Source organism: Lolium rigidum, chromosome 2, assembly GCF_022539505.1.
Source record: "Lolium rigidum isolate FL_2022 chromosome 2, APGP_CSIRO_Lrig_0.1, whole genome shotgun sequence".
Taxonomy (NCBI): domain Eukaryota; kingdom Viridiplantae; phylum Streptophyta; class Magnoliopsida; order Poales; family Poaceae; genus Lolium; species Lolium rigidum.
This window is the reverse complement of record NC_061509.1, coordinates 227,711,942-227,717,941: the sequence shown is the minus strand read 5'-3', so window position 1 is coordinate 227,717,941 and position 6,000 is coordinate 227,711,942.

Below are 6,000 nucleotides of genomic sequence, written 5' to 3'. Positions count from 1 at the left end.
GTGTTGTCAATAGAAGAGTAAATTGAATCTTCACTATAGTAGGAGAGATAGACACCCGCAAAGCCTCTTATGCAATACAAGTTGCATGTCGAACGAGGAGCAAGTCTCATGAACGCGGTCATGTAAAGTTAGCCCGAGCCGCTTCATCCCACTATGCCACAATGATGCAAAGTACTCAAACTAAAGACAACAAGAGCATCAACGCCCACAAAACCATTGTGTTCTACTCATGCAACCATCTATGCATAGACACGGCTCTGATACCACTGTAGGATAACATTGCATAGAAAACAAAAAATTTCCTACCGCGAACACGCAATCCAAGCCAAGATGCAATCTAGAAGACGGTAGCAACGAGGGGATATCGAGTCTCACCCTTGAAGAGATTCCAAAGCCTACAAGATGAGGCTCTTGTTGCTGCGGTAGACGTTCACTTGCCGCTTGCAAAAGCGCGTAGAAGATCTTGATCACGATCGCTTCCGGCGCCACGAACGGGCAGCACCTCCGTACTCGGTCACACGTTCGGTTGTTGATGAAGACGACGTCCACCTCCCCGTTCCAGCGGGCAGCGGAAGTAGTAGCTCCTCTTGAATCCGACGGCACGACGGCGTGGTGTCGGTGGTGGTGGAGAAATCCGGCGGAGCTTCGCTTAAGCGTGCGGGATGTGGTGGAGGAGAGATACCGCTAGGGTTTGGGGAGAGAGGGGAGGCTAGGGCGCCGGCCAAGGGAAGCCCTAGGTGGTGCGGCCAAGAGTTGGCAGCCCCCTCCCTCTCCTCCTCATTATATAGGTGGAAATCCCCAAGTGTTGGTATCCAAGTCTTCGAATAAGACCCCAACAATGAAACCTCCCATATGTAGGGAAACCTACCCAAGGTGGGAATCCCACTTGGGGTGGGATTCCCCCTTCCATGGGGGGGTTGGCCGGCCACCCTAGGGGAGTCCACCTTGGACTCCTCCCCTTTAGGGTTGGCTGGCCATGCAAGGTGGAGTCCCTCCGGGGCTCTACTTTCCATGGTGATTTCTTCCGGACTTTTCTAGAACCTTCTAGAACCTGCCATAAATGCACCGGATCATTTCCAAACTTGGAATATGACTTCCTATATATGAATCTTATTCTCCGGACCATTCCGGAACTCCTCGTGATGTCCGGGATCTCATCCGGGACTCCGAACAAATATTCGAACTCCATTCCATATTCAAGTTCTACCATTTCAACATCCAACTTTAAGTGTGTCAGCCTACGGTTCGTGAACTATGCGGACATGGTTGAGTACTCACTCCGACCAATAACCAATAGCGGGATCTGGAGATCCATAATGGCTCCCACATATTCAACGATGACTTCAGTGATCGAATGAACCATTCACATACGATACCAATTCCCTTTGTCACGCGATATTTTTACTTGTCCGAGGTTTGATCATCGGTATCACTCTATACCTCGTTCAACCTCGTCTCCTGACAAGTACTCTTTACTCGTACCGTGGTATGTGGTCTCTTATGAACTTATTCATATGCTTGCAAGACATTAGACGACATTCCACCGAGAGGGCCCGGAGTATATCTATCCGTCATCGGGATGGACAAATCCCACTGTTGATCCATATGCCTCAACTCATACTTTCCGGATACTTAATCCCACCTTTATAACCACCCATTTACGCGAGTGGCGTTTGATGTAATCAAAGTACCTTTCCGGTATAAGTGATTTACATGATCTCATGGTCATAAGGACTAGGTAACTATGTATCGAAAGCTTATAGCAAATAACTTAATGACGAGATCTTATGCTACGCTTAATTGGGTGTGTCCATTACATCATTCATATAATGATATAACCTTGTTATTAATAACATCCAATGTTCATGATTATGAAACTAATCATCCATTAATCAACAAGCTAGTTTAAGAGGCATACTAGGGACTTCTTTGTTGTCTACATATCACACATGTACTAATGTTTCGGTTAATACAATTATAGCATGATATATAAACATTTATCATAAACATAAAGATATAAATAATAACCACTTTATTATTGCCTCTAGGGCATATCTCCTTCAAAATAAACCCGGGCCAGCCCGAGTCCTTGATTACATGTCAACACATGAATACCTTCAGCAGTTGGTTGCAAAGACATCTCATTAATGACCCATCTGTTGTGGAGCAGCTGTACTTGTTGGCCAGGTTACCATCTTCAAACATATGTACATTCCAAGGGTACGAGATAAATGGGAATACATTTTACACGATCGACCAAGATAAAAAGAGCACCAACCAAAACAGCGGTGTCCGCTTCGATGCAAAAGACGAGAATGGGCAGACCACCACATATTATGGATACATAGAGGAGATATGGGAACTTGACTATGGTCCCACTTTTAAGGTCCCTTTGTTTTGGTGCAAATGGGTGAAGCTCAGCGATATACATATTGATGATAAGTACGGTATGATAACAGTGGATCCCAACAATCTTGCGTACCTTGACGAGCCATTTGTCCTAGCCAGCGAGGTGGCTCAAGTTTTCTACGTGAAGGACATGTCTAGCAAATCAAGAAAAAGAAATCAACAAAAGAATACATCAACCGAGGAGCCAAAGCGCCACATAGTTCTTTCGGGGAAAAGAAACATCGTGGGAGTGGATGACAAGACAGACATGTCAGAAGATTATAATAAGTTTAAAGAAATTCCGCCCTTCACGGTGAAAATTGACCCAAGCATCTTACTAAATGATGAAGATGCTCCATGGCTACGGCGTAGAAGATCACAACACTAGATGGCGATGTAATAATGTATTCTTCATATATAGTTCCCAAGACAATCTCTACATTTATGTAATAATGAGAACCCTTTCCCCAACACTGTTAGAGGAGACGGTGTATTCTTTCATATAATGTATTCTTTCACGGGCTTGCGGTGGAAATTTTTCGAGGAGCAGCTTCCGAAGATGCCGTAGGGCGTGTGCACCAACGACATCTTCGAGAAGCTGCGCCACGGGAGATTTCCCAACCCTTTCCTTCATCCATGGGAATGAAACTGTGCTTGGCTTGTTGATCTGCTTGGCAAGGCGTATTGATGCTCCTTTTATAGGCACGGCACCGCTTCTACTTTGTCTTGTTCCTTCGATAGGGCGTCGTGCGCTACATGCTTTATCTCATCGAGCAGTGCGTCCACCCACGCTTCCTTATCCTGCCGACAGCTTTAGTCCCGGTTGCAGCCACCAACCGTGACAAAAGTTTACCGACACATCCTTATCCTGCCGACAGCTTTAGTCCCGGTTGCAGCCACCAACCGTGACAAAAGGTTACCCGCACATCATCCCCCCAGATAAGGCCCTCCTAGATAAGCCTCCCCGCTCTTTTGTCCCGGTTTGAGCCTCCACCCGGGATGAAAGTTTCGCGCGCCACTTCGTTCCCGCCTATTTTTTTCCCGCATTCCCGCCATTTTTTCACTATATATATGTAGGCTTGGACTCATATCTGCAAACCTCATCACTCTCTCCCATGGCTTCCATCGTATGTCTAACTCCCCGGGAGGCGGAGGCGCTTTGCGCCTCGAACTACCCCTGCCCGCCCGGCTACCGCGTCCCGACCGGCCGGTTGCTCGAGCGTCGGAGGCGTACCGGTCCCTCCTATCCCTCGTAGGTGTGCCACGCGAGATGGCCATCACGAACCACTACTATTTCGAGCTCACGCCCGAGCAGCGGAGGAATCCCCGGTGGCATCCCGACTATAGCCCGACTTGGGACAGCCTTCTTCATCAATCGGCGTGAGAGGGCGGTTGCCAGGTACGAGGAGGACGGCCCGCCTCCTTCGAACTTCAACGAGGCCGGCCGTCGGATGTGGTGGCGCGGCCGGACTCTCCAGAGCGTCATGGCCTATCGTGGCCCCCGCCTACGCTACCCTCAATCGCAGCCCACGCGTGGTCATCCGCCGAGGTTCGACAACCGCGACCCCGATGCTAGCGACGATGACGTCGGCGACTTTGATGACTACAGTGGCGACTATTATAGGACTAGGCACGACTATGATTGAATGGCTCCAACATTCGAATCTGGCCATGTATCTTATTTTTCAGTTGAGCTTTGTACTTTAATTTCAGTTCAATCGTAATAAATTTCGTGTCAACCACTTTATTGAACAAAAACAACCGACAACGACTTTATAAACTAAATTTAAACTAATAGAACCGACAACGACTTTATTGAAATTACAATAAAATAGATAAATTACTAGTCTAGTCTCTACTCGTCGTCGGAGGTTGTCTCCGTCCAAATGTCATCCCACCGAGGGTCGTTTTCCGTCCAAGTTGTATTCGGGTTCTCGAGCTCGAAGGCGGCGACGGCCCGACGGTGGCGCCTGTTAGACCTGTGTTGTGCCCTAAGGTTAGCAAAGAATGCGTCGGGGGACTGCGCCCTCCACTGGCGCATCAACTGCTCGTCGCGCTCGGCGATGGCGATCCTGCGCTGCACCTAGCGATGCCAGCGACGGTCCTCGTCGTCGACGAGGCACGGCTGTGGCGCGAGGAACTCCGCCTCCTCTAGTGATTCAACATCCGGGAAGTTCATGTCGTGCCCTGGCCGCCGAAAGCGCCACGCCGCCGCATCGTAAGCGCGCGCCGCCTCCTCCGGCGTGTTGTACGTGCCGAGGGTGAGGCGGAAGCCACCGGCGCGTATCTCGGCGGTGAACCTACCGCTCGGACGCACTCGAACGCCACGGAAACCGGACGCCCGTCGACGACGTGGAGGCATCCCGGAGATGAATGAGCGGAGGCGGTGGCTACGTGTGGTTGCGCCCGCACTCGTCGCTCTATATAGCGCACGCGGGGCATGGCACGTGTAAGCGGTGGCTACACGTCGCACGCCGGCGTCGGCGGGGCGAGGCACGTGGTAGCGGTGGCTACACGTCGCACGCCGGCGTCGGCGGGGCGAGGCACGTGGAAGCGGTGAAACGTTTGATATGATGCGAGATGCAAATAGTTATATGGATGTCATATTCATGTTCATTGGATTTTTCTGATCAATTTTCATATATAAAACTTTTCTATTTGAGTTACCATTTAAAAGTTATTGAAATAATAGTTTTATTAAGTTAAAATAGATAAAGCAGTGGTTTATTTTTAAAACAGAAAAAAAACGGCTCCGGGGGCTGATCCGCGTCCAACGGCTCCGGGCCGTTGGATTCAAACGGCCGGAGCCGTTGGATGCACATGGCGCGGATCAGCCGCCTCCCTCCCACCCCCTTTGTCGCGGGTCGAGCCACGGCCCGCGATAAAGGACCCCCTTTATCGCGGGTGGTGGCACGACCCGCGATAAAAGGGGGGCCTTTTATCGCGGGCCGTGGCTCGACCCGCGACAAAAGGGGTTAGGTATAAATACCTACCCCCGCGGGCGGAGCCCCCACCCGCGACACCCCGGAGGCCATCCCTTAGAAAAATTGCGCCGCCAGGCTGCCAAATTTCTCCGCCGCCGCCGGCCATCTCTCTCGCCTCCGGCCGCCGCCTCTTCGCCTCCGGCCGCCGCCTCTTCGCCGCCCCCGCCGTCTGCGCCGCCTCCGCCCTCTGCGCCGCCTCGCGCGCGCGGCCTCGATCTACGCGCGGCAACTCCGGCCGCCGCCGCCCCTGGGGCACCCCGGCCGCCGCCGCCCCCTCAGCGCCACTGCAGGTAGCCGCCACCCTCTGCCGCTCCGCGTGCGCGGCCGCCGGCGCCATGCCCCGGCTTTTTTTTCTTTAAGTTTTTTATTAAATTTTTTATTAAGTTAGTTTAGTTAGTATTATTTAGTATTAGTTAGTATTAGTTAGTATTAGTTAGTTATTATTAGTTAGTATTAGTTAGTTATTATTAGTTAGTATTAGTTAGTTAGTATTAGTATTAGTATTTAGATTAAATTTAGTATTAGTTAGTTAGTTTAAATTTGTGTACATAGTTCATTCGAATTTTGTAGTTACTTAGTTGAAATTTTGTATTAATTCAAATCTTGTAATTAGTTAGATTAAATTTTG